Here is a 12,304-nt window from a genome sequence, read left to right on the forward strand (position 1 = left end):
TTTAGTGGTTCATGAGAGGACAAGTTTCATTCTAACAATCTCAATGAGGAAACCTGTTAAAACTCCTTTTTGCAAATACTGATAGTCGTTTTACATTTTTCTCGGATTAAGTAACAAGACACACTTGTGAATTAACATAGTGCATGGGAAGAGAAGGGAACCAGGCATTGAAGATCTGGTTCAAGCCCTGCATCTCTTCCCTTGGATAAATCATTCTTTAAGATTGTTTGATCATTCATAAAATGGATGTGAATGATACCTACCCTGCCCTGCTTACCGTATTGTTGAGAAGAAAGAGTGAGAAGTGAAATAACTGACGTGTAACTTGAACTATGTTGCATACATGTGAAGACACGTTATACCACATACTCACAGCTTGACTGGAATGAATAAGGCCCAGCCTTTGGTACGGCAACTGCTTTTCCCACTTTGCTCATTCCTCTCCCTTCGTCGTTCTTTTTCTGACATCTTTATTCACACTCTCTACTTAAGAAGAAGGACTACTGAGTGTCCATCGACAGACGAATGGATAAAGAAGATGTGGCACATATATACAATGGACTATTACTCAGCCATAAAAAGAAACGAAATTGAGTTATTTGTAGTGAGGTGGATGGACCTAGAGACTGTCCTACAGAGTGAAGTAAGTCAGAAAGAGAAAAACAAATACCGTATGCTAACACATATATATGGAATCTAAAAAAAAAAAAAAAAAAATGGTTCTGAAGAACCTAGGGGCAGGACAGAAATAAAGATGCAGACATAGAGAATGGACTTGAGGACACAGGGAGGGGAAGGGTAAGCTGGGACAAAGTGAGAGACTGGGATGGACATATATACACTACCAAATGTAAAATAGATAGCTAGTGGGAAGCAGCTGCATCTCCTGGGGAGATTAGCTCAGTGCTCTGTGACCACCTAGAGGGGTGGGATAGGGAGGGTGGGAGGGAGACACAAGAGGGAGGGGATATGGGGATATATGTATACATATAGCTGATTCACTTTGTTATACAGCAGAAACTAACACAACACTGTAAAGCAATTATACTCCAATAAAGATGTTAAAAAAAAAGAAGAAGAAGGACTACCCTCATAGAAACAGTACTTCATTAAGCATTTTGTGTGTGGTGTAAACAGTTTACTTCAATTCATACTGATAGGCCAACTGCCTTACAGATTTCCATTGGAGCTCTACTATTACATTATCCTTTGACCTGGGTCCAACCACACAAGAAAGGACAGATTGACTCACTAATCCATTCAATAAATACTTATTGAACATCTCCTCTGTGCCAGGCATGATGGTCAGTGATGGAGGTGGAGTGATGAGCAGGGAGAGAGTGAAGCCCCCATCCTGATCCACAGCAGGGGTGGACTCAATAATTAGCCATGATTATGAAACAAATAGGAAGTTAAGGAGAGGAAAGACACCTTACCTAGACGTGGGCTTGAAGGAAGTGATGGTGTCCTGAAGAAGTGACACGTGATCCTAAATCCAAAGAGGATTAGTGGGAGTTAACTTGGTGAATGAAGTTGCAATGGAGAGAGGAGAGAGTTTTGAGTGTCTCAAATAGGTGTACAGCCTGTGCAAAGGCCCAGTGGCAGGATGGAACATGGCACATTTAAGGAACTGAAAATAACTTGTATGGCCAAAGAGCAGTAAGTACATGGGAGATTGATAGGTGAAGAAGCTGGAGATACAGGAGGAAGCAGATCCACAGCGTCTCGAAGACAATGTTGATGGTTTTGGTCATTATCCTACAAGTAGTAGGAAGCCATTCAGGGGACTTAAACATGGGAGTTACATAAATGTACTTGGGTTCTGAAAGGATCACTCAGCCTCCAGGTGGAGACTGGATCTTAGAGGGTTGGAGTAACCTACAGGTGATCTCACATAGGAGGCTATTGTAATCATCCAGGAAGCTACTAAATGTGTCAGGATTTGCTCTAAAATTTATAATAACTTCGGAAGTGAGTGGTTCAAATAAAGTTACAATTTCTTACCTTAAATTTCAAAAGCTGAGTTAATAATTATTACCTTCCTACTGATGCTGTAAATTTTGAAATAATGCTCATAGACAAGTATGTATGTTTGGTAATACCTGAAGTGTATTAAAAGGTTGCTTGCTTGCCAGTAAAATTCTTGATAATTCCACTTTTTAAAGATGGAAAAGCTAAGCACTTAAGAATTTAAAATTTGTGGCTCCCTTCGGTTGTGATAGTGAATTTGAAGTTACTCTTTTGGAAAAAGAACTCAGCCTGCAGAACCTGTGATAAGGAAGGGAGATGGGCTTGTTTAGAGAGACAGCAAGACTAGAATCTCCTGTCATCCCTTATAAAATATTAGTAGTGAACTTCCAAGTTAAAAATACATTTTTAGGGTTGGGGTGAGGAAAATGAGCCGGACAGAGTTTAAACAGGCCAAGATTTCTTCTTAGTGGATGAGGACAGCATGCTAGCATCCCAGATGCTGCTAACCATTTAGAGCTTGTGATGCCAGCAAATTATTCAACAGTAAAAGTAGTTGTGGGGGAAGGAATGATCTCAGTCCTACGTCCTATGAAGTTTTTAAAATAAGTTATCAATTTTAAATGATTAGGCAAATGTAGAGAAATATGCTTTTCTCTGCTATTCTCAGCCTGTCTTGGTAGATTGTAATCTCTGTGTTCTTAGCTTCCTGTCTCTACTGTCAGCACAGCGGAAGCAGGGTATACCAGATGTCTGGTTGTAGTTGTGGCTCCTTTATTGCTTCAGCTTCTCCACAGCTGTTCTTGTGATCCTTAATGCCTACTGAGAGGAGTGCTTTAGTTGGTGACAGGCTCAGCCAGTCTTCCTGATTTGTTCTAGAATGCAGTGGCCACAGCTGGTAATGAGGAGTTCAGTAGTATTTAGGGCTCTAACGCATCTTGGGGCAAGGGGTATGGCCCCTCTTTCAGACTCTACCAAGAGATTAAGCTTATCTTCCAGTCTTAACTCCTGTCCTGCTTTCATTTTAACTCTTTTGACAGGGAAGGGGTTCTTCTATCTTTTGTGGTCTCAGTTTTAAATCAGCATGGTATCATTTTTGTAAAGCTATGCCTGAAGTTTGATGAATTAACTTTAGAGGTGACACCATGCATGTCTGGTAGAAATATGGTTTGTATAAAATTGTATAGTCCTCATTGTGCAGAACATGAAGAAAGGGATAAATATAGCTTTTTGCCAATAATCTTTGTAATAAGGAGCTTAGAATGTGATCCTATTATTTGAATTTTCCTTGCCTTATGATACATTGTTTAGTACTATGCTACAGAATAGTATAAGCATACTACAAATTCAAACTCATTTTTGGACAAAGTGAGGCTTAGATCTTTTAAAGAAAAAATGTACACAAAGATGAGAGAATTGTAATATCAAATACTCAGAATCATTCAGTTTTATATACTGTGTGAAAACTAATGGACATATTTTATTATTTTATTTTACTAACTGTAGGAAAAAAATTAAGTGATGAAAGTGACAAAAACATTAAAATATCACTGTGTCTTCCTATTTGTACTAAGAAGATCTTTCTATTATGTCTTCCTTTGTTCATTTACTGCTTTGTGGTCTTCTCAAAAGGAAAACTTTTGGCTAATGCAGTCACATAGTTTGGAAGATTTCTGTTTGCTCCAGAGGATGTTGGAGAGACTCTATTCCTTTTTCCAGCATCTGAGTTTAAAGATAAATGGTGTTTTTGTAAAAATAATACTACTGTAGAATTTTTATAGTACTTCTGGAGAACAACAAGAGGAGTGTTTCTTAGCTCCCTGTGAAGTTTCTAGCAACTATAATTGTCCCAATTTTGTAAAAAAACAAACTAGTTAAGTCAAATTTATCTCTAATAGCAGACTAAAATCTATTCTCAGTTCTAGGTAGGTAGTCTAGTGCTAAGTCTGCTCTTATAATGCAAATATGTTTTGTCTCTTTTGGGTCCCATATGGCTCTTTCCTCCCAGCATGTCAAACTACCCTCATCACCACATCAACATAAAGCATTCAGGGACCAGACTTTGCATACTGACTTAGGTAGTGACACCCATCTCCTGGGCTTTACCCCAGTGTGCCTATTCACATTGCTATCATGGCACCTATCTCATTAAAACTATATCTTTCTATCTGTCTTGACCCCTGCCGTCTCCTGGCCTCAATAGTGCTGACTCCTTGAGGATAGAACTTTTAAAATATTTACTTGTTTATTTTTATATACTAAGTTCTAGGCACACTGTCTTGGGCATAGTAAATACTAGATGAGTGTTTAGTAAAGGAGGGCCATGAGAGAGAAGGAGAGAGAGAGGGAGGGAGGGAAGAATGGAAGGAGAAAGAAAGGAAGAAAAGTAGGGAAGAGGTATGGAAGGGACAAAAGGATGGACGGGTCTGCCAGTTACTAGCCATGGGGTTGTTTGCCTGAGCCTCTGTTTTTCTATCTGTCAAATGGGGGAATTGACACCTACCTTTTGTGGTTAATCAGGGAGTACCTGAGAGAACCTTTGTAGAATATCCAGTATGGTTCATTATTTTCTTTCCAATCCTTCCCTTTGAAAAATCCTATACGTCCTCTAGAAGTTTTCCCAAATGTATCCTGCCCAGCCCAGTTTGAAAATTCCAAGGCTTCAGCATGCAAGTATATAGGTTATACTACTTTAGACTGAATTTTAATGTTCTCTTGATGGCTTCCTTCTGATCTTTCCACGAGGGCCATGTGGTACGCTGGAGCCACCTTTTCCCATCTCCTGATCAGTGACATCCTATTGGTAGATTGAAGTTGGCTTAGAAATTGACCAACATGCTTTCCTCCCAGAGATTGGATGTTAGACATTTACCAGCACAGCACTACTCCTGTCTTTCCTGCCTCTGTCCTATAGGTGGCTCTTGGGCATGGGCACTGGGTGTCCTATTTGTGAATATCTCTTATGTTAATTCAACATTGTACATGTTGACAACAGTGATCTGACAGTAACAATGAAAAACGAAGGCAAATATATAGCAAAGACAAAGCCAAGGAATTCAAGGAGAAATATAAGTCATCCCAGGTCTCAGAAAGAACTACCTTTTTAGACTAGATAATTAACAATATAGGTATCTAATTTTTAAGCACGTTGTAGATTTATTAAGAACGACTTACCTTATATAATGTCCTATAATGCTATTATCATATCATTAAATATTTCTGAATATCTTGTTTTTTTCTTTGATCCACTCATTCTTTTGAATATTCCCTTTTTGTCTGTCTTAATACTTTACATTTTAACAAAGGCTAACTCAGCCATTCTTAACAAGCATGTAGTCAGTCCATGTCTTTGACCCACCAAAATGAATTGTTAAAAAAGGTCTTTTACATTTCAATTTATTTGTGGATAAGAGAATTTTATTGCTTTTCCTATAGAAAGATAGATGGAATTCCTCTTTATTCCTTGAGGGCCTTTTAACCATAGAGAAGTAGTGAGCTGATTACTGAAGAACCTGAAAATTTCCTGCCAATAGAAAAAAATAAAACATAAAAAAATCCATTAAGTTCATCATCCTTGCCTGTACTTTCATACATATAATACGTTAGAGTTTATACAAGGCTTACAACAGAACAGAAATGATACCACATATTAAGCACTTAGCAGGCGTCAGTTTTTGAGTGAAGTGCTTTACATATTCTATTATCATTTTATTCTCACAACAACCTTTGGAAATTTCTATAGCAGGTATCATCCTCCCCATTTGACAGATGAGAAAACTGAGGCCTAAGGCTTTTATGATTTGCCAAGTAATCTAGTTACTAGATTTACAAAACTACAAGACATTCCCTTTGCTGCTGTACATGGAACTGAATTATGGGTTCTGAGCGTTTCTGCTTCTTTCTAGATGTGTGGACTTGTGCAAGTCACTTAACCTATCTGTCTCACTTTTCTTACTGTGTGATGAGGGTAATAATCTACCTCATAGGCTTATGTGACTGTTAAATGTAATAGCATGTGTACAATGCCCATTACTTAGAAGTGCTGCACATAAGCTTTCTACTCTTGTAATTGTCATGGTTGCTATTATAAGAAAGTTTTCCAGTAGTGTCTTTCTTTTCTCATTTTAGTTCTTAACTATCCATTAAAAAAAGCTTTTAATTGATGGAAGGAAGTTAGGTTGCTGTAGTAACACAATTGTTTTGCATTCCACATTTTGGAAACACACCCTAAGATGACCCCCAGTGAGTCATGCCTGTGTATCATCTACCACCCTTGAGCAGTGAGTGGAAGTGTGACTTGCTTCTAGTGAATAAGACTTGGTAGAGGTGATGGGTTATCCCTCCTGTGGATTATGTTATATTATGTAAGACTTTCTTAGTGGACAGGAATACCAGATTCTCATGCTGGCCCTGAAGAAGCGAGTTGTCACGTTGGGCAACAGAGAAGACCACCACGTGGCATGGAGCTGCAGAAACCTCTAAGACCTGATGGTGACTCCCAGATGATATTCAGCAAGTGGATAGGGACCTCAGGAACTGGATGTTCCCACTACCACGTGAACTTGGGAGAGGACCCCAAGCTCCAGGAATGAATGCAGACTGGCTGATACCATGACAGCCTTGTGAGAATTTGAGCAGAGGACCCAATAGGCTGTGCCCAAATTGTGTTGTTTTAAGCCACATGTATTGTCACATTTGTGGTACTTTGTTACACAGCAGTTGACATGAAATACACACATCTGTTCAAGTTTCTGAATACATGTCTAACTGATTCATTTTTGCCACATTAGAATTCAACATTAATGTATATTTAAAATTTCATTTGTAGTTAGAGCAAAATAAAAGCTAGTTTTTTCACGTTTTAAAGGGTAGTAATAATTTTTAATTACTGACTTAAAATGTGACTTTAAATTACTGACTTAAAATTTTAAGATTTAAAATTTAAATTACTTTAAATTACTGACTTAAAATTTTAAGATTTAAAATGTGAGATTACAGAGCTAAAACAGAAACTTTTCGAATCAAAGACATGTTAGTCTAACCCTTTTCTTTTATGGATGAGAAAACTGAATCACCTTTACCCTACATTCCGTTGCCTCTGTGCATTATGAAATTTTCACTGAGATTTTTATAATATTCTTTTTATTGTTTATTTATAGAAATGAGGAAATGCCCAAAATGGCATTGTACAAATACAAAAAAAAACTTTAATGTTAGCCAGAGCCCTGCCCATCACAGTAGATCACCGATAGTTGCCGGAGTGGATACAGGAATAGACTTATCAGAGAATCATCCATATTCACTGTCTGGTGCCATCGGTCATGCCATCCCTCTTCTCATGGGCTATCAATAAATTGGCTTCTCATGTAGGACTGGGAGACCCAAGTTTAATAAGTTTATTTGGTGTGTACTGTAGAGGATGCAGTATTTATTTGAGTCGATGACTCACTGTGCCTGTAGAATAAGTAAAAACTCTACACCTTGCTATGTAAGGTCTTTCCTCGGTGATCAGGCCTAATCTACTGCTTCAGCTCTGTGACCCTCTGCTGCAGGACTCAAACTTTCTTTCCAAGGGAGATTGGCCTTAAAATTGCCACCTCTGGGTTTTGTTCACACAACTCACTACAAGTTTAAACTCTGCTCTTCCGTCAGACAGGGAAGCTCGAGTTCTCCATCGCTCCACCTCCACTCATATCAACACACTGGCATGCCCCATTTGATTTAGTGCTGAAATCAAACAACCACACACACACACACACACACACACACACACACACACACACACACACACTCTTTTACTCTTGGCTCCCTAAATAGACTGTAAATTCCTTGAGTTTAGGGAAGAGTGTCCTATACCAATTTTTATCCTCCACTGTATTTAGTAATGTGCCTTGATAGGTATTAATTTGATGTTTGATTAATTAATTAATTGGTTAGTATGGATAGGAAGTGGGTAATGGATATAATTAGAGGGCTGATAACGGGAACGTATCACAGTTGATGGGAAGTGGGAAGTTGGTAATAGCTGTAATTAGAGACCTAGTAACAGGAGCATATCAGGAAAGGGTTGCTGATGGAAAGATGAGGCCACAGGGAAGAACTGACAAGAGAAGAGGCATTGAGGCTGAAGGGCTGAAGAAATATCCCACCAATGGTGTGGGTGGGGCTTTGTGGTTTTGGAATTGGGAGAGTCGGATGTTTCTCTGACAACCTTGGCAGCAGAAAAATGTGTTGTGGTTTGTATATGATTTGTTTCTTCCCTCACATCTATCTATATGTATCTAAGCAAGTTGCTATATATCTGTGTATCTGTCTGTGTGTGTGTGTCTCTCTCTCCCTTTATCTATCTATCTATCACTATCATATCCTTGAGATATACTCCATCAAGATTATAGAGCATTTATATTCCTCTTCCTAAGAATAACGTTACCCCCTGGTTTCTAGATCCAGAGTGTTAATTTGAAGATAATGAAGGGAGAAATGGACTGTGTAAAGAACTAAAATCTAGAAAAAGTTATTTTAAGCTTACCTTTCTGGAATGAAATTATTTGAATGTGAGACTGAATATCCCTAATTTAAAATATGTTGACTATTAAATGTTTATTTTAAGCACGTATAGGGAAGACATCAAAGTAATTAAAATGGTGCGGCGACTGGGAGAGTACACAAGAGGCTGCATCCTCCAGTACTGCGAATCTTCAACAGAAGACTTTCCCTTTCTTTTGCACTTTTTTTCTTTCTTTTCCTAACTGAAATGACCTACCTTTGTTACTATTGAACATCATTCTGTTTTTAATTCCAACTTGTAGGGGTTGTTTGAAACTGTGTCCGACCCTCTAAGCCCTCAAGTTGGATGTCAATACAGCCTTAATAAGCATTCTTTGTTTTTTATCATTCAAGTCACCCTTCAAAATACCAGCTGTATCAGGCCCCAGAAAACCTCATTGGATGTCCCTCAGTAAATTGATAACTTTCCCAGAGCTGTGCCCATCTGTCCTGCCCCTGTAAGTTGATAGTGCCTGAATGTACTCAGTGAATCTTGGTAAAATATTATCCTTTCTCAGTTTCCTATATCTTTATTTAAGTGTTATAGTTGTCATAAGCATACATATTCATGAATCAGAAATGCTGTATAACGACATTTTTTATTTACCACATAACCTTGTGAAATAACTCAGTAGTTCGTGAATTAAAGAGCTCATCAACCCGAACTCTGAACTACTTAGGACTCTTTAGAGCTGACGCAAGATATGTTTAGGCTTATTAACTGTCTATATAAGATATGGATGGATGTACTTGCCTATTAGTCCCTCAGGTTCTCATCTATGTAATGGGGATACCAAGTAGCATTTAGCTCTTAAGATTGTTAGGTGCATTAAGTGAGATCATGTACATACACTGCTTAGAACAGCCTGGCATATATGCACGCTATATAAGTTTTAGTTTTTTATCATTAGGTGATTTGAAGTGGTCAAGGTAAATGTGACTGATCATTTTTCGGTCTGTATTTGTTTATTGAGGCATAATTTATATATGATAAAATGGATAATTTTATATGTGCAGTTTGATGACTTTTGACAACTGTATACACTCATGCAATTCACATTCCAATTAAGGTATAGAATTTAAATCACCCCAGAAAATTCCTTGTGCCTCTTTACAGTTAACCACATCTCCCAAAAAACAAAATCATTCTGATTTCTATCATCAAAGATTAGTTTTGTCTGTCATAGAACTTCAGATGAATGGAATTATAGCATATGTACTCTTTTGTGTCTTGCTGCTTTTCTGTGTCATATTTTGGACCTTCACCTGTGTTGTTACATGTGCTGAGTGTCATTTCATTATATGAATATATAATTTGTTTATCCACTTTTCTATTGATGAACATTTGGGTTGTTTCCAGTTGGGGGCTCTTAATGAAGCTGCAGTGCATATCCTTGTATACATCTTTTTGTGGATATATGTTTCCATTTCTCTTGGGTAACACCTAGGAGTGGAATCACCGGATCGCAGGGTAGGCACATGTCAGCTCTTAAAGAAACTAACATTTTCTAAGATGGTTTTTACCATTTTCATATTCTCTCCAGCAGTGTGCGAGATTCCCAGTTGTTCCATGCGTTTACTGATCTCCATCTGTCATTTCAGCCGTCCTCATGGGTGTGAAGAGGATCTCATTACAGTTTTCATTTCCATTGTTTCCCTGTTGACAAATGAAGAAGAGCTTCTTTTTATGTGCTTGCTGGCCATTCATACATCTAACTTTGTGAAGTGTCTATTCAACTCTTTTGCCAATGTTTAATGCGTTTGCTTTCATTATTAATTATTTTAATGTAATTTGAATACTTATATAACAAATTATTTGTATATGTACAGCAGCACATTAATTACGTATTTAATCCATTTGTCAATGGCAGAAAATCACTGCCAGAGTGGTTTACTTATCCTCAGATAGACTCAGTAAAGTATCAATACCTTTGTTGCAGAGTTTCACACCAAAACCAGAGCCAAAGCAGGTGTTGTTACCATCTGAGAGTGATAATCGTTTGCAGATGCTACATATGGTATCTCTAGTAACTCAGATTCTACAGTATGTAGTTCTCTCCGTTTTTACGCTTTTGTGACTTAATCATCCCCTTCCTACACTTGTTTTAATTTGTCTGTTTAAGGAGAAAAAAAAAATCCCTGTGAGAATATGAGAATAATTAGTTTCTATGAATTGGGTATTTGAAACATACCTTTTTTTTAGGTAGGGAGAGCAACTGTCTCTTTTTTGCTGGGGTGGGGAGAGCTCATTACCTTCTATGTACAATAAGGTAACTGAAATTTGAATGCTTTCATTAGCTTGTATCAGGGTCATTACAGTAGTGACAGCTAAGAAATGTTAATACATACTTAGAAAATGTGTTTGTTAATGGTTCTCAGGCAAAGAATGTGACAGAGCTGCCCCTAATTCCATAAACATAAGGCATATTAATCCCTTTAGTTGACAGGTGTTTAAATGGGCAGATTGGATGAGTAATTGGGTTGTTCTTCTAATCCTTAGCTTTGAATATAAATGAGAAATATCTCGATATTTTTATTTGTCTTCAGTAATGTCTTCTAATTGATTTATTTGAAAATAAACTGTGCAGAACAGTGATATTTTTTCAGCATCTGTTGTTCATGTGAGAAAGGTTGCAATCATAAAACATTTTTAAAAGTCCATACCTTTTAACACTCAACTCTGTTTCCAAATCCCATATGAAGGACTGGAGAAGTCATCCTCCAATGATTTCATTTTAAATAACATTAATTTTTTAAGGAAAAAAAAGAAGCTATTCCCTAGGAAGAAGATGAATTCCTTTGGAGGCTGCTCTGTGCCTTATATGCCCCCAGGATACAATTTAGTGTTCTACCGTGACCCAAAAATTTTAAGGCAGTTTCCAGAAGAGCCTAATATGCTCTCAAGAGGCAACACCTGTCCTGGAAAGACCCGGCTCAATATTCCTCTTTACTTGATGACAGTGAGAGAAATTACTTAACATTTTAAAGAGTGGGCTGATATATTTCTGTACCTTTTGTTGCTGTCTCTCATCTGTCAGTGTGATGAAGGATTGGGAAGAAAAATTAGAGTAAGTGAGAATTGTGGCAGGAGAGACATGGGAGACATTTTTTAGAGCAATTTAGGAAGAAAAGTTTGGAAAAAAAGTTGGGGAGTTCTTCAGTACCAAATGGGGCCAACAAGCCAAGAAGCTCGCAAAAGGTCAGCACCTTAAAAACTGACAATGCAGCCAGTACCTCACAGTAAAGCCACAGTGAATGAGAGAAGGGCAGTGGGGACTGGGGGCAAGGAGGTCAGGTCATAAAATGTGGTACCACGTCCACAGAGACCCCAGGGCAGGGAACATCTGAGTAGCCGAATTACGTATATATTTTTTTCCCCAAGAGGCTGAAAAAAATGCACAACCTAAAAGTTGAGAATTATGTCTTATTTGGTGGACTTACTGAGGACTTAAGCCCAGGAGAAAGCCTCTCAGATAGCTTTGAGGGACTGTTCTGAAAAGGTAAGGGAGAAGCCAGGATATATAGGAATTTTTGCAAAAAAAAAAAAAAGACAGGTAGTGGATCATCAAAAGATTACTGCTAATTGAAGGAAAAACAGACATTTCAAGTGGATGAATTTAGTGCTTTTCTATGTATGGGAAGATGCAAGAGTGTGGGTTTAATGAAATAATTTCTTTGATATGAACCTTAACTGGGCCAGTTAGGGCCGGTATCCTGTTTTCCTCCATCCTGAATCCCCTCAGGGTGCACCTTTGTGCGTGTCTGCAGAGGCTGATGACTTGATGGTCCA

General features: G+C 38.0%; 1 protein-coding gene across 1 annotated transcript in view; it reads left to right on the forward strand.

Annotated features, from left to right (window-relative positions):
- HS6ST3 (heparan sulfate 6-O-sulfotransferase 3) overlaps nucleotides 1–12,304 on the forward strand; it is a 646,857-nt gene that overhangs the window by 287,662 nt on the left and 346,891 nt on the right. The gene's annotated exons all lie outside the window — the stretch shown is intronic.

Source organism: Balaenoptera musculus, chromosome 18 (genome assembly GCF_009873245.2).
Source record: "Balaenoptera musculus isolate JJ_BM4_2016_0621 chromosome 18, mBalMus1.pri.v3, whole genome shotgun sequence".
Taxonomy (NCBI): domain Eukaryota; kingdom Metazoa; phylum Chordata; class Mammalia; order Artiodactyla; family Balaenopteridae; genus Balaenoptera; species Balaenoptera musculus.